We start from the raw sequence: 25257 nt of genomic DNA on the forward strand, positions 1-25257 counted from the left end.
TTGCAGGGAGCAATGCCTATTCCTGTGAGGGATGTACGCTTTTAAATGTACTGCTCTACTTATTTGAAGAGATCTGTCAATGACAGACCCTGTACTTTCAACATACTTCTTATTGTTCCTTGGTGAGTACCCATGCATAGAAATTTTATTGAAGTTGTGTAATTTTCATTCTCCAGACATTTGCAGCTATCATTGATTTGACTGTAACAGAACTTGTTGGGTGCAAAAATTTGATAGTAGTTTAGAGTTGCTTTAATTTTTTAATTGTGCGTGTTCATGGATCAATTTCAAATTTAAAAAAAAAATCTGTAGCTATTAGAGATTTATTTTTTCTGATGTTTTCCCATAATCATTACTTTTGCTGCCATCTCTACCGTTCAACCAATTAATAATTCACCAAGCCTGTAATGAGACAGATGTTTGTTGTAGGAGTTTACACAGATCTTTGCTACCTTCAGACTGCTCGGGAGGAGGGACAGGATAATCAGCCTGTTGCATCGTTCAGTGGTAAGCATAGAGATCCTGGGATGTGAGCATGCTGTGAGCTCAGACTCTAGCTGCACTGCACAATTAATCTTTGTGAAGGTAAAACACTTGTGATGGCATCTGGTAGGAAGAGCTGCAGTGGGGGTGAGGTATGTTTTTTAGGTATATTGTGTGGTGGAATGCTTGCAAAGTAAGAATGTGTCCATGTCTTTATTTTCTTGGCATCTGTTTTTCTCTGCTCTTTTTTACCTTGTTCCACAGGACCTTCCATGAAAGGTGTAATCTTGGGAGGAATGGGTGGGTTAGAGCTAGTTTTAGTTGCACCTGGCCTCCAGCTCTTCCTGCAGATAGACTGCTCCTGTTCTTACTGCTCAGCTTCATAGCGTCTGAACTGCATACGGATAATGAGTCCATTTTCTTCCTCAGTGGCAACAGGGCCAGACTTTGAAAACTTCCTTTGCTTCAGTTAGATCCCTGGTTAAATCTGAAAGCAAATGGGAATATCCCTTTCATGTGATTTCATAAAGAGATGGTTCCAAAAATCCTTACTTTAGTTTGGTTGGGAACTTAGAACAGATAAGACAAATGTATTTCACTTGCAGCTCTACACCCAGCAGAAGAGTTACTGGCCTTTGATAAGTAAGTATGCAAAAGTAAAGATGAGCTTGGGAAGTGGATATACTAGGGAAGTGGGATCTGTATTTTTGGGTGGAGTGACTCAATGCTAGCATGGAGGGGCTTGCAAATACAAATATCTGTGTAATTAGCCCTTTTTTGAAACATTTTTAAATTGCCTTCCATTTTGTACTCTGAAATTTGCTGCTCTTCTCCCTCACTACAATAAAAATTCTGTATGGTAAGTGCTGAAAAGTGTATTATTAGTTCTCTTCCTCCTCTATGGAATTTGATGTTTACCCTCATCAGTGGCGTATAGGAAACCTGCATAATAATAATAATAATGGGTTATTTATTTGTCCTTAAAATGTAGTCCTTTTGGTTTGTTTTTAAGAGGTTATTCAGAAAATAAGCAGAGCATCTGGAGAAAATACGTTTGCTGGCACTATAGCTTAAATACATGTTTGTCTACCAATGTTAAGGTGACAGCTGGGAGAAGGAAAACTTGAAATGTTTTTTAGTTTGTTGCTGACTGTTAGGCAGGCTTTATCTGGGTGAAGAAAGATCTGAATCTGGAAATTTCCACCAATTGGTAGTGTCCACATTTTCATGTACTTGCAGTAATTCTGTATCAGCTGTTTTAGTTGTTCGTAACATTCTCAAGTCTTTTTGCATTAAAACTGCTGACAAGCATATATATTATTTGCTTTCTTTGGAGCTAAAAAGCATATATACTCTGAAGTATATCCTGTCTGTTTCATAACAAGAACATGACCAGCTCTTATTCGTTAGCCTCCCATACAAAATTGTGTACACTGTTTTCTGCCTGCTATACCTCCCCTTCCTCAGTGTCTGTAGTTCACATACTAAACATGCAGGTAACTGCTGGTACAGTGTCTCCAGGAAATGCTTCTTTAATATACCATGATATTTATTCCAGAAACCAGGATGGTGATGTGAGAATGCAGGTCTTGAAATGCCCATCTTTGAGAGATTTATTTTTCTCATCAGGGACAAGTCGTGCTGCCTTTTTTTTTAATTTTTTTTTTATTTGGCAAGGATAATGCAAACATTGCTTATCATAGCTTGCAATATATATCTTCTTGTCACAAGCAGATGTTGCAGCAGAATAGGGCAATGGGCATGATGTTGGTCTGGCTGCTCTACTGACTTGCCGAGTCGCAAACAAGCTATTTAATCTCTGCTTCTGAGCTATCCCCTCCTTCTCCTGGAGCACCCTAGCAAAGAAAATTCCGCCCTCACACCTGCAGCAGCTCTGGCATAGAGGGTGGGCTGTCCTGCATAGATTCCTCGCCCGCCCCGCTCCACCCCCACCCTGTGCTGCACTCCAAAGTGACAGGGACGCTTGGCTCCTGCTCCCTGCCACATAGCCCAGTGCCTTTGAGTCTGGCAGTAAGTCCATTGTGTTGAACTGCCACAAATCACAGATGTTGCTCTGGTTTAGGCTGCATGCATGTTGTCATTTTGTTTCTAAATAGCCTAATAAGTAAGGTGTATTTGCTGTTTAATGTAGTGTTAGGATAGGCTATGGGGATATCTATGCAGGCACAGGTGTTCCCGCTCTAACAGCATGTGGCTGCAAAAGCAGATGGGTCTCCTCTTTACTCTCTCTGGCAGACCTTGTTGCAGGTGAGTGACACCACAACAGCCTGGCAGCATTTACCTGGCATTGCTGTTTAAGTGCAAGTCACAATCCAAGAACTGTGCCATAATTCAGAGTCTCATAGGGTTCATCCAAAGCCTCAGGATCCTTTTCCATGTCCTCAGTGTGTTTTGTACTGGGCCTCTGCTGAGAGTGAGTTTGGAGAAACTGCCATCCACACTGCTCTCCCTTCCCGAACAAGCGCAGCAATTTGACAGCACACCCGTTTGGTTTTGTTTGGTGATATCCATTGCGCAAACTTCCTTTGTCTGTGGCTGCTTAGCAGGCAGTATAATTTATCCTAGTTTAATGTGAGGTATTAAGCCTTTTGTGCAATTCTGACTGTTCCTTTTTAGACAGGACGAATGTTTTGTAAGAAGAAAGGCAACAAAGTAAAGATCATTACATATGTTGTCCTTCCTGCTGTGTTTTAACTAAACACCATCTGCTGAAAGGCTGAATCCCCTTTGGAGAGACATCAGTTGTCTACTGAAGCACTTCTGAAAAACTTGTTGTTTTAAAGAGGAGAGTGGCATTTGGATAGTCTTTAAAGGAATTTTGAATAGTTGAAATAGCACCTGTTCTGGGAAACACTTTATACTGTCAGTTGTTATTTTGAGTGTTTATGGTGTAGTAGGCACTATAGAATAGAGGAGCAGAATAACAGTATTTTGAAAATCCAACAGTAAGGATACTAAATAGCTCTGAACATGTGCTAGTCTTTTACATCCAAAATTTCAGAGGGATCCCCTCACTTTGAACACCTAAATTTCTATGGCTAATCTTTTTTGCATACTTCAAGTGTCTAGAACAAGGAAAAGCAATAGATTGTAAAAGCTGGATGAAAAAAATGCACCAAAAAAAGAGCCGCTTCTGAAAGTGTTGGCATTAACTGCTTGGAAATAATAGAAAGGTATTGTGCTAGGTCGTTAGGATTTACCAATTATTTGTAAACAATCTTAAACACTTGGTGCTGAGGAATCAAAATAATTTTCTTTTACAGCTATTTTTCAACACAAGAGAGGCCTCTAGCTAGCAAAATAATTTCAGGCTTCCACTAGATGTGTTAGAAGAGCAAATATAATTTAAGTCACTGATTCCTGCCTGTATACTAATGCTTATCAGGTTATTTCAGTAACATGCATGTTAAATTAATATTTGGATTTGCTGTTGATGGACTAACAGTGACAATTGAGTTCTTTTGAAACTGGACTCTGTTCTTGGGGTCAGTTCTGTCCATTGGCAGGCTTACCAGCTGAGTAGAACTGCTACTTATACAAACTTTTAAGGTTGCCAACAGAATGATCAATCGAGTTCACAGCATGAGTAATCTGTGAAGCAGGCTAGGAACTTCAGGAGAATTGTCTTGCTGATCAAAGATTACCTGCAGGTTACAGTGAATCTCTTTGTTAGAAAGGTGCAAAAACTCTTTGAACCCCTGTGCCTCTAAATAAATCCCCCAGCCTGGGTGGGGATGTCTGTGAGAGTAAGGACTGGGTAGAACTGGAGTGCCTGAGGACAAGATGTGATTCACCATATCACAGTTGGGGTCAGCAAAGTCAAATAAGGAAATGAAAGAGAGTGAGAAATGTCTGATACTCCAGGCATGCTGGCTGCCAACATTAAGCAGAGCAGTCCTGCAGAAGTATTTAGTAATTTGCTTTGCTGGATTTGAGATTCAGTATTTTGCAGCACTGGAAACTTGAGTGTTTAGAGCCTAAAGCAAGATATTTTGGGGGAAAGGTGAACCCCCTGTACCTGCTGAAGACATCGGATGGGAGTTGTGTTATAATGACTATAATGAGGCTAAGATTGGATTGTACATCATCTAATTCCAAATTTCTGGACTAATTCTTGGCTGTGTTTATTCTTGTTTGACCTTCTTAAGTCTAGAGGGGGCGGCTTTGGCTTTTTGCCTTTGTGCCAGCATTAGTAAATCCGGCATCTCTAAAACTTCTTGAATTCTGGGTAGTTCAACAGAATATTTTAAGCACAAGGAATTAGAAAATCAGTGATGTGTCTAAATCATTCTGTCATTAAAAAAAAATAGATCTGTAGTTTGAGACTATTTTGGTGCATTTTGTTTAGCTTGAAAGATGAGACTAAGAACTTCCTACTACTTGATACAGTTTGGGGAAAAAAAAAAGTCTAGGAAGGCAGATTGCATTCCAGAAAACTGTGGAAACAATTACATAATTAGGTTGTATTTATTGTTTACAAATAGGCATTGTCTTAGTTCCAAAACTTGCTTCTAAATTTTTAGCTTGCAGCATTGTTGTACCTGATAGTAAAATAAGTGTAGCTGAGCTTGATTTAGATTTGATGTTTTATTGTGCTGTAATAGATAAGACTTCTGTTCCTAAAATGTTGCAGTAAGAAGGTTTTTGAGGTCTCTGAAAATGAAACTGTGAGGAAGAGGTTAGACGGAAAAGCTGTGTGAATTACTTACATTCACTGTCAACACCTGGGAAAATTTCTGGTTTTTTCTTTTGAGTAGTCTTTTATAGCATTTATACTACATTCTGAAGTACTAATCTGTTACTTGAAAATGACACCTTTATTATTTTATGGTAGAAATCTTTCACACTTCAGCAGGCAATCGTTTTCCCTTTGCCAGGTTTCTTTTTTCAGCCAGAAGCCTTTTGCTGTATATTGCTATCTGTGAGCCTTTTGAACAGCATAACAAATTCAATAGTGCCTATGAAGCACACACTAATATTTTCAGTGCTACTATTCTTTGTAGCGCACACCAAGACAGGACAAAAGAAAGATGCACATGAGAGAATGCATAAGGTGACTTTATCTAGTGTATTGCCTTTTGAAGGTGGTGGATGGCCCTCTGAGGAGTGGTCCGAGGTATGAGTGCTTCCACATTATGAGATTAAATTTTGCTTTGTAGCTATATATGGATATGTGGATGGCTAACTGCCCTGAGAGGGCTCATCCCCTGCCTTGTGCTAGCTTTGGAAGAAGAGTGGGACAGTTTAGCGAGCTAACTGGCAGAAAAGTTCTTGTGGGACTTGTTGCTGACCATTTAGTTTCCTGAACTAGCTCCCTGGAGGGATATCAGGTGAGCAGTTCAGCCAGCACAAAGACTGACATAAAAGGACTGGGTTACATCTTGCTGTAGCAAAGACAAAGTGCTTCCTGTCTGGGAAGGATGAAAGGTGTGAAGAGTTACCAGTCAGGAGAGCATCTCTTGGAAGTGGAGAGGTTTAAGCATGGCTTGTTGAGCTACAGCTTTGCAGCACTGGAAATAACAAGTTGCAGGGGTATCTGATCAAAGATAGTGGATATGCCAGAAATGCCGTCAGGATTGAAACAGATAGGGTTCCCAGTTTGTGCACCTGCTACTGCTGGAACTTGCGTACCCATCAAATGGACAGCACTTATAATATAAAATTGGATCCTGTCTTTTCATTAAGAGAGGAGGTTGCAACTCTTATTTTATGTTAAAAGCTTTTGTCTGCTTCTGCATAGAAGAAACATGTTCCCCAATGCTTCTGCTGTGGAACAGAAAAAGCCAACGGATGTGTAAAACTAACTGCAAAGTGGATAAATCTTTAGACTGAATTTGGCTGGATTTGAAATAGGTTCAACAGGATCAACCAACCATCACATTAATGTGTTAAATTCCATAATATGAAAAATTCTTGTGCTGGAAAATTAAAAGCTGATCTCCAAATAATTTATTCAGCATCAGGCAAGAGGAAAAAAATTAATCAGATTAAACAGTAACATATTTCTTATCCACAAAAGTTATTCCATGATATTTTAGAGTATAAACACCATGAGCTGACTTCTGGAATTATCACACAATCAAAATACAGGGCTATGTATGCATGTAAGGCTATGTGTCTGGTCCCCACTCCAAATTCCAGTAAATCACAGATTAAATTGAGATGTGGTTTATCTGCATTTGTTTCCACTTATCAAACATTTACTGTCTTCAAATTCCCTGTCTTCAACTGGGAATTCTGTGACAGTGAGAAATGGATGAAAGTGGGAAGTCTGGGGACAAGGTGCAACTAAGGAGGCGCAGACACCTTCCTGGCCCTTTTCAGAGAGCTCAGTCTTGTCTGGTGTAATTTGGCCTTTTGAAACTGAAACAAAAACATTTTCTAGTACTCATGGGATGAAAGGGATTTTGGTTGCCCTATCCAGAAAACACTGGGGTGAATTTACAGACTTCGGGTGCCACTGCAAAATGATGATTGTTCCCCTTGGAACGGTAGATCCGTCCTGGGAATTCTTAGTCCCTCCTATGCTATGTCATATCAAAAAAAGTTTATGGCATTGCTCCTGGCTGTCTTGTCTCCCTTCAGGCAGGGACTAAAGCAGTAGCTTTCGAAGATCATGTAGCGAAGGCTTAGTACTTACCTCAGCCAAGGAATGAAGGTCCTGAGTCCTAGACCTTGGAGGCACTAGGAGCCTGAATTCTGGGCCAAGTGGTCTGTGGTGCAAATCTAGGTTGTTCTTCTGACAGGATCCTGGTGAATTTTTGAGAGAAAAATGCTGTCTGGCTTATCAAGCAGGCTGAACATCACTCGGAAATTACACTTCCACTTATTAGCTTGGCCACGCTTCTTTACAGGAGGCTGTTTACTCTAGTTCTCAAAAGCTGTACAACAGAAGTACCCTGAAAAGTCCCTCTAAGCCCCTTGAAAATAAAGTTTTTCTTTGTCATGTCATCAGAAAATGCTGTGTAAGAGAATACTTGCACCTGCTGTATCTCCCATAATTATCCTGAACTCGGCACTGGATTTTGTGTTCCTATTTTTAAAAGCCATCTTGCTAAATAGATGTAGAGAATGTTCCTTTGGAAGAGTTAGTGAGCAGCAGCGCAGCATTAGGGAATCACCATGAACTTGGCATGCCTGGTATCAGCTGAGAGACTGAAAGGAGGAAGATAAGGGAACTGAGTAAATGAGCATGTTTTTTTGTGTGCAGAATACTGACTTGCAAATCTGGCAATGACAGAAAGAAAAACTCTCTTTTTAAGTCCCTTTCATGTAGTACCAATCACCTGAAGGATAGTTGGAATCTTTTTCTGAAGGCATTTATCTTATATACTGTTTAAGATGGAATAGTTAACCAAAGGAAAAAACCCTTGGCTTGCAAGCATTTGAAATAAGCATCTACAAAAATAGACAGCAAAGCAGAGATATTGCAACCAGAATTCTGCATACTGATTGCCAGGTTTTGAGTCTGTTTATAGAAGCTGGCAGCCTTGCATGAAACAAGAGCCAAGTCGTTGGTTACAGCTTTTGAGAAAGCAGAGAAAACAAAGAGAAGAAAAAGACATACAGAGCTCCTGTTTGGATATGCTACGTATGATTAAACTGAGGTTTACAAACCTTGGAGCCACATTCTGCAATTTGCATGGCTTATGCTCAGCAGAGTTACGCTCAGAACATAAGGGGAGGGCTGTGAAAAGTTGGCTGTCACTCCCTCACCTGCCGTATCAGTTGTGGAGCCAGCTGGGGACTGCTTCAGTCTGCACTTCAATTTAGTACAGGCTTAGCCCAGCCAGTAGTTGAAGCACCTGCTGGCTGTCAAAGCAAGAAGGCCATGAGTAGTAGTGAAGGCTGTGCTGGCTTACGTGTAGGGAGATACTATGTTTCGTAGGAAAATGCCTACAGCAGACCTATCCAACAACTACGTTGTAATATCTGAATGGCTCAGCACAAACCATGCATGCCGTCTGAGCAACAAGATGAGTATGTTTGGGCAATGAAGTGGGGAGGGAGGGAAAAAAAGAGTTAAAACTTAGTGGGTCTCCCCCCCCCCCCCCCCCCCCCAGTTTTTTTTTTATGTGTTCAGTAGAAATACACTGCAGGGCTTGTCTGTGCTTAAACTTGCCTAGTTTAATTAAACTGATCATTTAATCAACGTTAATACCTCAATGTGTGCATGTATCATTTTCTGCTTCTTTGTATGAGTTTTGTGCTCCCCTGTAAACTACAGAGCAGTTTTAACTGGACTGACGAGCATTGCCAAATGTGTTTGAAGAGTCCAAATTGCGACGGCCAGTCTTTCACATTCTTTTACTTAGTGTGTAAATGTTCTGTTTTGGGAAGATGTATTGTGCTGATAGTTCTTTTGGGATTATTCAGGACTGTGTAGAGGTCCTGTCCGAAATGGTGTAAGTCATAGGAAGCCTTATTCTGTCTTGATCTTTGAGTCTTTTCTTGATTTACTTTTGGCCTTGGGGAACCAGCCAAAGATACTAGACTGGAATTCCTGGGAGAAGGAATTGCTTGCTTATGTTTGACTTTTTGTAGCCTGCATGCATATAAAGCAAAGCAATCTAGAATACATCGTTGATTTCTCCTCCAGCATGAGACTGATGGCAAGACTGTAGATACTGGCTGCTGCTTGGCAAAATGTTGATAATGATGTCAGAACAGGACATGTGTGCGCCCCCCCCCCCCCCCCCAATTTCTAGACAGGAAAACATTAAGAAAGGGGTAGCTGTATTAAATGAAGTGGCTTTTATGAGAGAAAAGCAATAATGAATCTAAATAAATTATGTAAAACTCCTCTAAAAGGTTATTAACTTATAAGAGGGCAGAAGTGTAGACTATTTCAATGCTATAGGAGTGTGAATCCATATGAGGATAAAAGTTTAGACAGAGCTGAAAACTTCTGGTTGCAATGAATATTATCACTTGAGAACAAAATAGATCACACCAAAAAGTCCTCATCGTTTGTGGATCTTTATAAAGGAGGGATTTGTATATGCAACAATATGGGTGGTGGTGGTGGTTGCCTGTTTGTACCAACAGACATTCACATACCCAGTGTTAACCAACAGAAGTACCTAATGCTCTACACTTCAGTTACAAAGTGGCAGATGCACAACTGGGTGTGCTGCACCTAACAGTACAGTAGGATAGAAGAACGTGAGCCGTAATAAAAAAATTACTGCATGTGGGTACATGGATGATATTAGCGGAATCATTTCAGTGTGTAGATGAGGAACATATTTTCATCTTATCTAGATGAATGAGCTAATTTGACTGGAGGCTATTATTTGCTTTTGCATTTATATATTTAATGAGCATTTCAGGAGGGAAATTGAGAGGAAAACAGATGTGAAAGGTCTCTCTCTACTTTGTTTTCTAAAATGAACCAAGTTCCAGACCTGGGTTAGTCTGCCACCACCATCAAAAATGGATCATTTTTCTTGTGATTAAAGAAAATCACCATTAAAGCTATGTTCTGTAGGAGGTGTCAGCACACAGTGAAAAAGGCACTGTTCACTGCTTTGGAAAGGAGCTCCACATTTCACTTCCACACAAGGTATCTCTGTACTCAGGCAGTCTCGGTACATGCAGGACTTGGAGCAGACCTCAGCCTAGGTTGTGGAATGCAGAAAACAGCTGTTTTGCCTATAAATAAACCAAGAGCCTCTTCTCATACAAGACTTTTTTAACAGATATGTGGTAGGAAACGAATTGTCATTTTAACTATTGGTGTTTGGATAGTAATGGGATTCACATTCTAATGTATGAGAGTCACACTGTGATCAGGTTTCAGTCTTATCGTGTTGGTATCATGTTATAGTAAAACCACTTGTGCTGCAAGAGTTAAATCTGTCAGCTTTTCTGTTTCTAATCCCCAGGGTGCCAGAGGTTTTTATTTTGGGTAGAAAACAAAACTGCATGGGATTTACTCAAAAACATCTCCATGCACCAGTGATTATTCTGTTGTTTCATTCTCTTGTTAGATGCTTACTTTTTTTAATATATGAATTAACACAGAATTTTACCATGGGGGGAAATGCCTGTTTGATCTCCTGGGCTGATTTGTTTTCATTTTTTGGCTTTGGTTTGGGTTGTTTATTTTTTGGTTTGGTTGGGCTTTTTTTTTTTTTTTTTTTTTCTCCTTTTTTTCATGTGAATCCACAGAGCAGCAGTAGGAATTCCACTGATCTTGCCAGCTGGCTCAGTCCCTGGTGACAGTTTCTCAGTGACCAGCTAGTTCAGATGGCTCTGCTTGACCTTTGGCTACTTGCAGATACTCCTGCCAGGTAACTACGTGCATTTGTGATAACAAGTAATGTGAATATTTGTCATATAGTGGGATACTGTGGCAGTAAAGGGGAAAAATCTTTAACTAGCAGCCAGAAGTTCTACCACCTGTTTAACGGGTATAAATCAATCATCGAATTAGCCCCAAAACAGCAGGCTTCCGCTTTCCATTACACTCAATTCTAATCAGTCGTTATCAGAGAGCAACCTTGGCTGTACCTCGTGCTCGTGGAAAAATAGCAGTTTTCCTCATCTCAGAACAAAAGCAGGAGCTTTGAATTGCAAGGGTATTTGCTCAACTGCAGTCTAGCCCTGTACCAGCCTTGCTGAACCCGAGCAAGCTGGGACAAGAACAGAGCCAGCAAAATTACCGATAGCGAGTGTTGGATCCGCCCAGTATGAGAAGAGCCCGGCACTCCCAGTTCCCGCAGTGCTGAGCAGTTCGTGCAGCCCTGGGACTGCAGCGACTGCTGTCGGAGATGGGCAGCAGCCAGGTCCTAGCACCAGCGATCTTCCTTAAACGCTTCTGGCTGCCTTTTAAGGGGCTGGCCTGGGGCCATGGTTTGAGTTTATGTCATCTTATCTCCTGATTGCTTGGGCTGGAGGGAGGGGAGAAGCTTTTAACCCTGAGCATTTCTGTCCCTTCTCCTGAGTGGCAGCTGGAGCAATTGGAGACTAAGGAGAGCACAGCTCCCTTTAAAGGAGCTAAAGGAGATAAGGCACAACTCCTTTCTTCAAAGGAGCTCTGGACCCCTTCAGTCTTTCTCTCTGTTTTCGCTCTGAAGTGTAAATGCCCCATTTTTGAACAGGACTGCCAACCCAAAAAATAAAAGGAAAAATGCTTGAATTATGTTTAATAGGCTTTGACATTCTTGTATTTGCTTTGTGGTTTCTGAGATTTGGCATTCACTTGGAGGAAGAATTGGGGACTATAATAAAATTCTTCCTTCTCTGTCTTAAAAAAAATATAAAAATCTACAGTTGATGTTTTTCTCAAACCATACATTGAAAACAAAACAACCCCCACCCCCACCCCCAAATGCTAAAATAAGAAATTTAAGCATAGTGGCTGTTCACCTAACAAAATTGGCATTGACAGTCATGTAGCCACCCCCCGCGGTAAGCAGTGCCTCTGGTTACCCCGGTTTCTGGAGCAGCAGGCATGTCCGAGTCCCATACAACACAGGCAGCCCGAGTTGGGTATTAGTTCTGAATTTTATGCTAATAGCTCTAAAAGGTTTCATTAAGCTTTTCTTCTCAGTTTAGCCAATCAATTAGTTCTCAGAAAGCAGCTTACATGCTAGCAGCCCTGTCCTCAGGGCTGTGGTTTCTATTCTGTTAACAGAATATTCGGTGTGTTATTTCTCTGACAAAAGAACCCCCTCCCCTTCTGTGATATGACCTCTCTGTGTCAGAGATGTTAATGAAAATACTTTTCTGATTACAGTTCTTCTGCACTGGTTAAAAGGGTTTTTCAAGTAGTACAATAACCTTCCAATAAGGAGAGGATAAAATGGTCCAAATTTCTTACAGCACGTTTTGCCATGGGGAGGGGGAATTGCTTAGTTCTCCGCAGCTGGGTCCAGCCAGACTTCTCTCTGGGACAGGTTCCCTGAGCAGACCCTCTGCTGAGGCCAGCAGCTGTTGCCTTTCTTGTTTGTTAGAGAGAGGATATTAAATGTTCTCCCTGCTGCTCTCTGAACAGAATATATGCATAGTCAACCAGTTAGTAACTGAGGATGGTAGCTAAGGGGGTGAAAGGATGGTCTATTGATAAGGGTAATAGGCATCTGCAGGCCTCTAGGGAAACTTGCCAAAACCTTTTTCTAGTAACTGCAGGGATTATCTAAAAATCAATAATAAAGGCGGTAACTAGGAGAAGGAAAAATACATCTCTAAGGGAAGCCAAATTCTGTAAGTGCTCTAGAAGAGCAATCATGGCAGGATTTAGTGTAATTGTAAAGCAAATCAGATTGAGGAAAATTGTTTTAAAAAGGACCCTTAGCTGGCAGTAAGGACCATATGTTCTTTCTTATCTCTGCAGAAATACCCTACTTTTTTAGCATATTGACTTATGTGAGTAGCTGTCACAGTCTTGATTTTTAGCATCTACAAATATATTTGTAGTGAAAAGAATAAATTGCTCTAATTGAGTACGCTATATCAATCTTTGTGGTTTTAACTTTGTTTCACCTCTACTAGTCTGTAATGTGTGTCATCTTATTAATCTGTAACATACAGGAACATTGGGATAAATTTCCTGAAGTTAGTGGACCTCTATCCTTTTCTGCCAGAAGTGATCTTGGCTCATCATCTGTTATTCTGTGTTATTCCTAGCAGATGGTCTGTAGTAATGATGTAATCTCTTCTCATGGCACTTTGAAATGCTAGTTTGGTTTGTGTGTGTGCATTAACACTTTATCGTTCCAGAAGAGCGGTAATTGCTATTAATACTGAAATCTTATTTTGTCCGTGATGCTGTTTAGATCAGGAATATCAGCTGTTGAACAGAAGTCTTTAAATATGTAATTTAACACTGTCTGTAAAATTGAATCTGGGTAGGACTTCACAAACACTGATTTCTTTTTTGTTTCTAGGGGCAGGATTTTTAGTGAACTTATTTCATTGTAGCATCTAGGAACACTGGCCATCAGGCTCCCCTGTGTTTAGATAAATGCATGAAAAATATAAGAAATATTTCTGCCTCCTCGTAGCTAGTGACCTGTAAGGCATATTTGTAGCCTTTTAAATGTCTGCTTGTATAGAGTAAATGGGAGTGTGGGCCCCTTAGCTGCTTTCTAAAAGGTTCAACTTTGTGTTTTGAGGGTGTGGAAGTTAGGTGCCTACATGCTGTTAAAAATCCGTCAATTAATCTCACTTAGAAGGGACAGGGAATTGTGTTAAGGTTTTTTCTTTTGTTTTATTCCTGCCTTTGTTCTTAAATGGTTGTGTGATATTGGGCAACTCTGTATCAAATCTAAACAATGTAGCAATTAAAAGATTAGCTGCTATCTTCCCACTCCAGAGTCTTCCCCACCTGTGCTATTAGCACTCTATTTCTTTCCTTTTTCTTTCCTCACTCTCTCCACTATTTATTTGAAAGGCCATTAACTTATATCAGTTTCAACCTTCCCTTAGCCTAATGCTTTCCATTATGTCTTTTCCCTGGCTTGCTGTGTCCCATCCTACAATAGTATTCTTACCCCCTTTTTAACTAACTCGGCATACAAAGTGCTTTTCTGAAGTCCAGACTGCTAAGAAGTGGTTTTTATATAGATAGATAGATAATAAAGTAGATCTATTCGAAGGCAAATGCCTGGTTCATGGAGAACTGATCTTTTACCAATCTGTGTTGCATTATATCTCATTTTTCATACTAAACTTTGTATCTTTGTTTTTGTAAAAGTACATACCTTTAAACTTTGCATGTTGTCAAGGCTAGGTTAACAGATCCACAGCTGATTGTGTCCTGTTTTCCTTCACTTCTTAAATATAGCTGCCATATTTGCAACTCTCATCATATGATACTACCCCCAAATTATTTTCACTGCTTACTCCCAGATCTCTAACTTCATATGGCAGTTCTTCTAGAAGTCTGGGATGGAAATTGCCTAGCACTTCCTCTTAGAATCATTAAGATCTTCAGGTTTTGCTTCTACCTGGGGAGTGGCGATGTCTGTATGTGTTCCCACTCTGGCCTATGTTCCACTGGCTGCCATTATCAGTGTAGATGGTCATGTAGGATTTTAAGTTTTTAGCTTAATTTTGAAACCTGTTTATTTTCATTGTTTATCTTTGATTTCTACCTGGCTTTATTCCTCCCACCTCAGTTTCAATTCTGCTTTCCCTGAGTTGATCTGTTAAAAGTGCAAAGAACTTCTGTCATCTTTCTAGTGTGCTTTGTGAGATCTAATCCATCTTTACTGCTGCAAAGTCTTTTATTATCACACTTCCTTATCACTTTCAGAAGTAATCTAAACTGATCACTTTATCGTCAGTATGTCTTTGTGCCTGCTGAATACCTAATATTTGTTATTTTCAACATGGTTGGTTATTCAGTTTGGTTTGGACACTTTCCTACATTTTTGTTCTCTTCTTGTTGAGGATACAAACTCATGATACAAGATAGACAGGAATTTTATTCAAGGAAGCTCCAAGCTTCCCACTTCTGACTGTAGAAATTCTTTACCTTATATTATAAATATTAGGTGTATTGATTTCCTTCTTGATTGCAGAACTGTACATATTGTATTCTTCATTTTATCTATTCAGATTCCTTAATTTCACATTTAAGGCCTAAACTGCACAAAGGTCTTTGAAACCAGATGGCTGCACAGACAATTACTAATGCAGTTTTACAAGTATAGAAGTGTACCCCTCAGTGTTTGATATAGGATACTGTTGGCCTAAGGGATGTATTTTTTTAATATATTAAGAGAAGCCTTAAAAATGCATATTTGTTTACTGAAAACCATATTCCAATAAGGAGACCTGCAAGTATGTTTTGAATCTGGACTTTGACATTTCTCTAATAGCAGGATTTTTAATAAAATACTAAAGTGTTGATTACGAGGTACCATTCGTATTAAAAAAATACTGTCCTTAATTCCTTTTCTTTTTCCCTGGGTGGAATTAGTCACACGGTAATATTTTTCTGAATTAGATGGTAAAAACACTGATAAAATCAGTTTGGAATCATGGATAAGTCCTTATTAAAATATATTATACTGTGCCTATAAGGCTTATTTGTAATAAGAATGTAGCTTTTTCTGCCATAATTACTTAAGATTATAAACTCTTGGGAACTGTTTTTATACTGTGTAGTTCTTAGCACAGCTTCAGGCTCAGTGGTCATGAGGTACTTCTTGCTATGTAGATGCAATTAATCATGATAATTTTGTCATATGCAAACCTTTCCCATACAGCAATGACAATTTAGATTAAGATTCCAGAAACATTATTTCATTTGGCATCCATACAGAAGTGAACAGCAGCCCAGCCCCACTCAGGCTACTGTCAGAAGCAGTCCCACAGAAATACAAGACCTTTTGGGCTGTCCTCTTTAAAGAAGCAGAACTTGGTTCTTGGATGATGATGATCCACTGGAGATCATGGCAAAACATTTGTCTTTTTTCTCTGCAGAAGTGCTTCTGTCCTTGTGCTAGCCAATACTTTCCTAGTAAGTGCTGTAGAAATAATAAGATAATTTATACTTCTCCACTTCAGCATTCTCGGCTCCAAAATGGTTTCCATAATGAGCTAATCCTAACATTTCTGTTGTGAGCATTACTGCTGCCATTGCTGCTTTTTTTTTTTTTAATCTGAGTGAGCTTATGAGACAAACCCTTGGAAGTTATATGAAAAGAGTGCAAGTTGCTCCATATTCCCTGAAATGATGTTGAACAGTCTTTGTCAGTATCAGAACTTACACACATCTTTTATCTTTTCAGCTCCCATGGAAACTGCTTTTTATCACTTCTTTTGAGTATGAAGCTATGTCTGTAAAGTGAGATGAATCAAAAATCAAACTATGAAGACCTCCCAAATTCAAGGTAGTGCTTGTCAGGTATAATGTAGGTATTTTTTTCCTGTTCCTGGCAATGTTTTTGCAGCAGATTGTGAAAATTAATGTATTCATGGTAGATAGGCGGCTTTTGCAGGTGAATTCACCCAGATGCTATAATCTAAAGTCCTTGATTTTCCTATGAGTATATCTAAATGAATAGGTTTAAATGAGTACTCCTCCCAACTTTCTCAAACCTTTATGCTTTTATTTCTAATTGTAAAATATCACCAGTGAAAAGTGAGTTAGGTATGCATTTCTCATGCATATAGCTGTAGGCAGTATGCAAGCGTATGATATAGTTTCTTCCTGGATCTGCAAAAGGGTGGCCTTAGAGCCTTCACTGTCAATTAGAACTTCCACTTGATGCTACACAGTTAAAGCTATTATTTTTTCCCTTGTAATAAGCACAGACATTTGCAAAAGTTGCAAAAATCAGAGGCTTCTTACCCTGCTCCATGGGAAATTATGAATAGAACCAACCATCAGCACTGTTAACTCCTGTGGACAATTACTCAAATCCTCTGGTCTAGAGGAGTTTGTTTATGACACAATTGCTAAGTCACTGTTGATTTAAAAAATGGATAAGCCACCAGCAAGGCAAAAAGTGGTGTGCCAGAAGGGCTCCTAGCGTCCTTCCTTTTCTCTGTGTTTGTGTGGAGTTTGGTCTCTCACCTAAATGCTATTTTGAGACAATGCTTTTTCCTGTCTCAATCTCATCTCTTAACTGGCCTATAGCTAGTAAGTAATGGTTTGCCACTTAAGGGTTTGGAGGTGAGAGAAAGGTTATTGTAATTGCATAATGCTGAACTGGGTATGACATGCTGTCCTTCCCCTGTATGTTGCAAGAAGTATGACTGAATAGAAGACAGAAATTGGAAGTAACAATGACTACTTCTCACCCTGGGTTGGAGCCTGGATATTAAATACCAGTTAAAGCCCTTAAATCATAGATTCATAGAATCATTTTGGTTGGAAAAGACCTTTAACACTGAGTCCAACCATTAACCCAGCACTGCCAAGTCCACCACTAAACAGTGTCCCCAAGTGCCACATCTACACGTGTTTTAAATGCTTCTAGGGATGGTGACTGAACCACTTCCCTGGGCAGCCCGTCCCAATGCTTGCCCACCCTTTCAGTGAAGAAATATTTCCTAACACCCAATGTAAACTGCCGCTGGCATAACTTGACGCCATTTCCTCTTGCCCTGTCACTTTTACTTGGCAGAAGAGACCTACCCCACTGTACTACAGCCTCCTTGCAGGTAGAGACTAGTTGTAGAGACTGATGAGGCCTCCCCCTGAGCCTCCTTCGCTCCAGGCTGAACACCCCCAGCTCCCTCAGCCACTCCTCATAAAACTTGTGCTCTAGATCTTTCAGGAGCTTCGTTGCCCTCCTCCTCACATCTCAGCACCTCCGATGTCTGTCTTGTAGTGAGGGGACCAAACCTGAACACAGTGCTGCAGGTGCAGCCTCACCAGTGCCAGGTACAGGGGGACAGTCACTGCCCTGCTCCTGCTGGCCACGCTATTTCTGAGCCAGGATGCTATTGGCCACCTTGGCCACCTGGGCACACTGCTGGCTCATCTTCAGCCGCCTGTCAACCAACACCCCCAGGTCCTTTTCTGCTGGGCAGCTTCCCAGCCGCTCTTCTCCAAGCCTGTAGCATTGTGTGGGGTTGTTGTGACCCCGACGGTGAGGTATAGTGTTGTTAAATGCTAATGCAATGCTGTGGTGTTAGTGTAGTTACTCTAATGACTGATTCTGATAATCCTGTGACAACATGTATGGAAATAATAGTAGGCCTTTTTATTTAGGTTACATTAGTTGGGTGCTGTAGCAGATGTCAAGCATTTTGAACAAAGCTCGCCGTCTAATGGGTAATACTTCTGCAGTGTAACTCAGTCTGTGTAACGTGGCCAGTTCTGCAGGCAGATGCTTTCATGAGGCTGTACTTTAATTTGTAACTGAAACTTTCGTATGAAGAAGCTCTTTTACTGACTTCATCAATAGAAAATCACTGCCGTGGAGAGTATAAATTATAGTTCCATGAGACATTGGATTTTATTACTATTATTCTGATGAAAATCTTTATTGATCTTCTGCTATTTCTGTTTTAATTGAAGACAAACTGTGCACTTTATGCTCAGAAGAATCCAAGGAGAAAAAAAGGGATTACTTGAAAATCCAAATGAAAGAAAGGTAAAGCCAAAGTTTTTGCCATTAGACTAATTGTAATAGAATTGTGGTTTGGTAAATATGCCTTGTGTTCTTCCAAGAAACAGCAAGCAGGGATGCGTACTGACATGCTGCTTGTGCTGCATTTGAAGAGTGTAATGTTGTTAATTTCAGGCTGCTATTTCTACTGGTACAAACGGAGATTTATAAAAGCTCTGTAAGATCAAGGTAAATCTGAGGAACAAGACTGTATAAAAATTCAACTTAATTCCGTTGGCGCTTCTGAATTTTGTTTTGCTTCCATGGCCCCTCTTCATCTGTTACAAAAATCCTAGCATTTCCCCCATCCTCTCTTCAAAAATTAAGAGTTATTCTTCCTTTGTTGCTTTTATACCTGTCACCTGGTGATGCAGAAGAAATTTGTTTTGCAGTCCAAAAGAGACAGATACCTGGCAGAAAAGGACTGTGGAACTGGAAGCTGAACTGAAAAGATGCAAACATGAGACACCTTCAGACCAAGGGAATGAATACGTCTGCTTTTCTAAGATAAGTCTTCTGCCTTTCAGCTGTAGAGGATTGCACCTTTTCTTTTTCATTTCCTGTGCTTGTTGTCAGTGTATGTTGGAGTGTGTTTCATGATGGAATTCTACACAGAAATGGCTATATTGACTTCTATATGGAGTCACTCATCCCTTCTGTATGAAGTCATGTCTAGCTCCTGTCTATGACACCCACATCTTTTCTAATTATTTCTGAGATAAGGTGAAGGGATAAGAACCTATAGTATTGATAGTATGGATTATGTCTGCTGGGGTTTTTGGTTTGCTTTTTAATGGATACTCTCAAAGATTTAAACAAAGCTGTTTGTCAACGTTGTCACTTCTTGATGACGTTAGTGGTAAACAAAACGCTCATAGGTCATTATTTGTTTGGTTTGCTGGTAGAACTGATTACTTGGAATAATACCACTAAGTTTGTCTCATGCTGTAAATCCCACCTTAATAAAACATTTTTCAAGGAATAGGTAAAACGAAAATTAGATGTTTCTTTGTGGAATGATGTGCTTTTATACGGTTAAGAAAATATTTTATCCGTAACACCAAGAAAGCCTTCCTGCACAGTTGTTGCCTGTTTTGTTTGAACTTCTCAAAAAGAGAAAAATCAGTGGATAACGTAAAGCTTAAGCACTTTTTTTTCCGCACTGTCTTCCTCTCCCCACATTCTTGTCCTTGAGCCCCCTGCCAAAAGCGGGACCTCCTGCTCAGGCTTTGCTTGTCACTGCTATCAGCAGATTGTCACCTGATGGATGCCCTCCATGGTGTCCTTGGTCTGTGCTGGGACACTACCTGCAGCTCCGTTAGCAGGTGTGGCAATCTGGAGGGGGGAGCTCTCAGTGCAACAACCTGATGTTTGATCTGTGGGGGTTTCAAGGGTTTTACTTTTGCCTAGCTCTTAGTCCTTGGGACCAGATGCCCAGTGGTGGCTGGGATGCATCTTTTGGTTGATTTGATCCAAAAGGAATCCAATTTGCATTTTTTCAAGACTACTCAGTGATATGAACCACAGTGCAAGATGCATAGACAATTGGAAGACTTGCATCAAGTGCATTCTGCAGCCAACCAGATGGTGACGTGGAAGTACCCTTTGATTTGTTTCATCTCTTTTATGTGCTTCAGAAGCTTGAAGATGAGTTTAGTTCTCCTGAAGCGTGCCTGCTGACCATTATTCAGTGGATGCCCTGCAAGCACGGAGCAGCCTCTGGCAGGAGGGCCTGTGCTGCCAGTGTGTTCCAAGCTGTCTTGTGAAGACTGTTCTGAGCTCTGAAGGCAGCCCATCTTCCAGCCCAGTGAGACTGATAACACTGCCAGGGAGGTCTGATGCAGACAAATCCTGCCTGTGAGTACGTGCATTCTTGCTTCATTGCCTGTTCTGAGCAGAAGCTAGATTTCTGGGAGACAAGGAAATCTCCCGGTCTCTCCCCTGGAATGTCCTATTTAGTAATTCTGCATGCATGAGGCCTTTCTGCCCAGTAATCTCATGGAGTATTGGGAATGTGGATGAATATTTGCACTTTATGGCTGAAGAAGCTAGAAAGCTGCTGTCCTGCCACCCACCAATGGGTCAGAAAGAGAAGACTGAATCCTGTTTTCCTGCTCAATAGATTCTGTGAGTGAGTAGTCTCTGTATTCACTACTTGAAGCTTTGTATACCAGCCCCCTGCTCATTATACAGGGAATTCATAACTCTCTTACGTGTCTGTTCTTTTCTCCATGGCTGTTAGATGCACTCTGAGAAGGGAAGAACAAAAGAAGAAAACATTTAAAATCCTAAGACACTCTAAATGTCTGGCAGTTAGACAATATTAATTATACATGTATCTGTGTATTTGGAAACTCAGTAGAACTTTTATTTCTCAACGGTTCAGAAGAACAGCCTTTTCTGTAAAAGGTGTTTTCTAACTATAGACAGATATCAATTCCTTTATTGACTGAATTGATTCCTTCCTCTGCTAATGTGTCTACCATCCTACACTGCCTGATGAAGGTGACTTTGACATAAAAATTTACATCTTTGATAGAGGGGATGAAGAAAGCTGTTTCGTTCCCAATGCTGTCAGTGTACAGCCACTGCACACTGGTGCTTTGAAACAACTGGTTGCTTTCATCATCCTGAAAGTTCCCTGGTATCTGTTAACTTAAATAGCACACCACTCCATATTCTACTTTTTCCATGGGCCAAACATATTATAGGAATGAAGGCAATCTTGGATATTCACCAATGTTATTTTTGTCTCTGACCACAAATTTAATTTGTTCAAAGGCTGATGAGCTTTATGTCTTTGTGGTGTCCCACACACTAGAAAATGAACTCCAAGCTCTCCTTGTCTAGGAAGCATTTGCCAGAACTGATAATACCATTAAGCCAGAATATGCCAGAAGGAATTCAAGTGCAGGTGAGCTCTAGTCTTTATATTGCTGTTGTCCCTTAAGAGAGTTGTTTGAGTCAGTCTCAGATATTTAAACATAAACTTGGAACTTTTTTTTAAAGGAATTCAGAGGCTTTTGAAGGTGCTTTTAAATCATCACAGCAGGAAGATCTAGCATCATAGTTTTAAGATGATACAGGAAATGAGTATACCTCTTGGGCAGAGTGTTGGGGAATAGGGAAGTTCTGAAGGAATCCTAATGGAAAGACAGCAAGAGAGCTAGTGAAGAGCAACATTCTCTGGTGGTCTGCAGCTGAGAGATGTAAAAGACCCTAGGCATGAAATTCTTCTGCATATCTAGAGAAAGATAGGTCTCTCCTGTATTCTGCACAGCTTGAAAAGAGAGGAAGCACTCAGCCTTACCGCATGACGCATGCTGTGTCTGGCAACGGCTTCCTCCTTCAGAATGTAATTAGCATTGGACTTGGACATATCCAAGAAAGGGCTAACATAGACACAATTTCATTAATATTAATGGACTTGCTAAAGAAGAATACTAAATGTTGACAAGATAATGCACAGCTTTAATATAGACAATTTCTAGAGCTGGCAGGGATTCTGGAGTCTTCCTTGTGGAAAGTGCCCAGCTATAACATTTATTTTCAGTGTTTAAAATTACTCCTGAGAGAGATGTGGGTGAAACCCTGGTCCCTGTTTCAGCCAAAGCACCCACTTCTCTTACTGGCACCTAGCCTTTCACCTCGCTTTTTCGAATAAGTGCTCACATTCTTGAGGCTGAGCAGAGAACATTGAAGCTGTTTTTCAAAATAAACATGGAGCACGTGGTGTCTTTTTCCCTCTACCCAGGGCAGCTTGTTTAATTAAAGTGGAGGACACAAGCCTGTCTGGAAGGAACTCAGGATGGAGAGGAGGTGCAAACCCAGAGGACCACCATGAAACACAGCAAGCTGTTTGTTTTTTGTTTAAATGGAAGAAGGACAAAGGAAGGGAAAAAGGAAAAATCTTGATTCTGGAAAATGAGAAGGTGCTTATCAGAGGAAATGCAGGTGTGTTGATGTATGTATACCAGTGCACAACAGTTTTCTTTCCAGTTCCCATGCTTATTCTAAAGTGTTTTGACTTTTGAAATATATTAAAAGACAGGTGGGTTGTTGCTTGTTTCCGGTGTTGAGAGAGATGAAAAAAGAAGAGGGGGGCAGGTTTTGCACCATTGAAGGGAGGAGAGGCATTTCCTTAATGTCCGTTGGTATTGAGTAGAGAGAAACAACCTTTTATCTTTGTACAGTAAAAAAAAAAAAAACAAAACTAACGTGATATTTTGGTGTTCCTGTTAGGAGAGAAGCATACAACCTCAATGTAAACTTTGGATTTGCTACAGTGCAAAGAGAAACACTATGTTGCTGGTAGTGAAGATGTATTCTTCATGGCAAAACGCTGGGGGAAGCAGTTAAGACCTCCTAACACTTCCATGTTCTCCAGGGCTGTGAGTCTGCAGGTCACAATACTGCTGTGTGACTAAGGGGGGTGGGAGAATTTTTTTCCTCTAGTAAGTCAAATCTTGAGAACTGAATTCTTACCGTTCCTGTAAAGTCAAAGGTAGGGGTGTTGCTAGGAGTAAGAATGCTTGGAAATCTGCTGCTGAGTGCTTTTCTGCCATGTATCCCTCATGTATCAAACTGGGATCTGGGCCTCATCAGCAGTTGGTCGCTGAACCTGCCCCATTGCAAAATGGATGACTTCATCTAGAGAGTTGAGATGTTCCAACAAGTCACCTTCACTTTCCATAACCTGCAGAGCTCTCCAGTCCTGCAGGTGTTGTCAGAGTTGTGCTCTAGGGAAACTTACCCCCTGAAAAAGCTGTGTTAACCTCTAGCAAGTCCCTTGGAATCTGCAGTGCTGTCCCAGACATACAGTGCGAACAAAGCCCAGGGTGCTGTAGCACATTTGTACCAGGGTTTCCTGATTCTAAGTGCAGTGAGATATGGCCTAAAATGAACCATTGTTATAACAATGACAAAGATGCTGGGGTAAAAATAACATTATTTCCTTTGGAAAGAAAAGAGTTCTATTTTTAATTATTTTTTTCATTAGTCTTTCTATTTCACTCTACCAGTGTTTATAGTACAGAGTACAATACTTTTTGTTATGATTGTTCTTTGTGTGACTGGGACATAAGTAGGCATTCTGTAGCAAAATGTCTGGGATACAGAATCCAAAAAGCTTGTGCTGCAGGAAGTTCTAAAAAAGCCCCACACAATCCCCTCCCACCCACCCTCCAAAAAAACCCAAACCCCAAACAAAACAAATGAGCAAAAACCCTAAAAGACTGCCATAGTTTCTGTGTGGAAAGTTATTGTATCCTTTGGAATGTAAGCTTGCCTATCTCTTCTGTTAGGACACTTCTCTTAAAACGAATACTTTCTTCGTGGAAAATCAGATTTGCTCCAGAATTGAAAATCTTGATTTTGATTGCTAAAAGACATCAATCTGCCATTGGCAATGATTTTTGTTGTTGTTGTTGTTGTTGCTTTTTTTAGTGGGGAGTGGTTGGCGGGGTTTTGGTTTTGGTTCTCCTGTTTTTCCATACAGCCAGTTGATCCAAACAGACCCCTGTGACTGCACGGCATTGTAGTCTTCAGGGAGGCTTTCACACACGTCAGGCTGGTATTACTGCTGAAGGAGGTTGGTTTTTCCTCTTTGCTATTATTCACATTTCTCCCTGTGATGGCAGAAGCGGCATGGTTAGCAAGGGAACAGATCAGGAAACTAAACTGAGTGAAAATTTGTAGAAATTTGGAAGGCTTAAACTGATTTGAGGAGTCAGGGGAGAACTAAAATCTTTAGTTCTCTGTTCATTTTATCTCCTCCAGCTTTGTGGGGAGGGAGGGTGTGGTTTTGGTGGGTTGCTGTTGTTTCCTTTTCTCTAAATTTTAAAGGGTTTTGGCCATTGTTAGAGGGGAGAATGGACTGTTTGCTTGTACCTCAAAAACCATTAATTCCGTGACTGTGGCAGGACAATGTGAGGAGTTTGCAGTCCAACTGTAGACAAGATGATATACTGTAGGTGCTGCAGAAACACAAATATTGTCTGTTCAGCCTCTTTTGTGGGCGCTAAGGCTGCACTCAGTTGAGGAATTCCAGGGGCACACCGGTATACCACTGTGTACCCTATGCAGCTACTGGCAAAATTGTATTTGACATTAAGGGGGTCAGAGGTGGGGGAAGCTGTAGCTGAATATGTCTTCCAGCAACACAGTCTTGCTGGTGAAAAAGTTGTTTCTGTGTACACGGTTTTGTCTTTTGACCTGCACCTTCCAGCTGTTCTTTGTAGAAAGGAAAAGTCTTAATGAACAACAAAGGTAAAATTTTAAAAATTATTGTAAAATATCTGTGCTAGGCTTATATCAGAAGTCTGGGGAAAATGATAGTCAGATCCCTCCATGTGTTTGAGAAGTGATTTTTGTGCAGTAAACAAAAAATAAGAAATGCAGGCTTGGGATGTGCTTGTACATTATGACTGAGACAAATTAACAACTCATCTTGTTCTTTACTTCTCCCGCCTTATTGGCAGTCATCTGATCTTCCCTCCCCTTGTGCTTGCCCTGCTGCTCACCAAAATGGCTGGGAAGAGCTTTTGTTGTGGTGTGGAGTGTTTTGCTAAGATTATTTCTACTATTTTAGCAAGGTGAATAGGCTTGCTGGGTGCTCAGAAGGACTTTTTGATCTGCACTTTACACGCCTCAGACCCTGTTCAATAGTAAACGGTCA

General features: G+C 40.5%; 1 long non-coding RNA gene across 8 annotated transcripts in view; it reads left to right on the forward strand.

The window, feature by feature from the left end:
* Positions 1–458: 458 nt before the first annotated feature.
* LOC114012506 (uncharacterized) overlaps positions 459–25257 on the forward strand; it is a 36793-nt gene continuing 11994 nt past the window's right edge. For 3 of the 8 annotated variants that reach the window (XR_003554985.2, XR_003554986.2, XR_003554991.2), the window contains exons 1-5: positions 466–635; positions 16251–16352; positions 18491–18566; positions 18974–20438; positions 22336–22535. This is a non-coding gene — a long non-coding RNA (uncharacterized LOC114012506). Of the gene's footprint in view, positions 636–16250; positions 16353–18490; positions 18567–18955; positions 20443–21402; positions 21496–22335; positions 22536–22823; positions 24172–25257 lie in introns of all 8 variants that reach the window. The other 5 variants (XR_008749171.1, XR_003554994.2, XR_003554993.2 and 2 more) reach the window with 5 other exon arrangements.

The sequence above is a fragment of the Falco peregrinus genome, chromosome 11, assembly GCF_023634155.1.
Source record: "Falco peregrinus isolate bFalPer1 chromosome 11, bFalPer1.pri, whole genome shotgun sequence".
Taxonomy (NCBI): domain Eukaryota; kingdom Metazoa; phylum Chordata; class Aves; order Falconiformes; family Falconidae; genus Falco; species Falco peregrinus.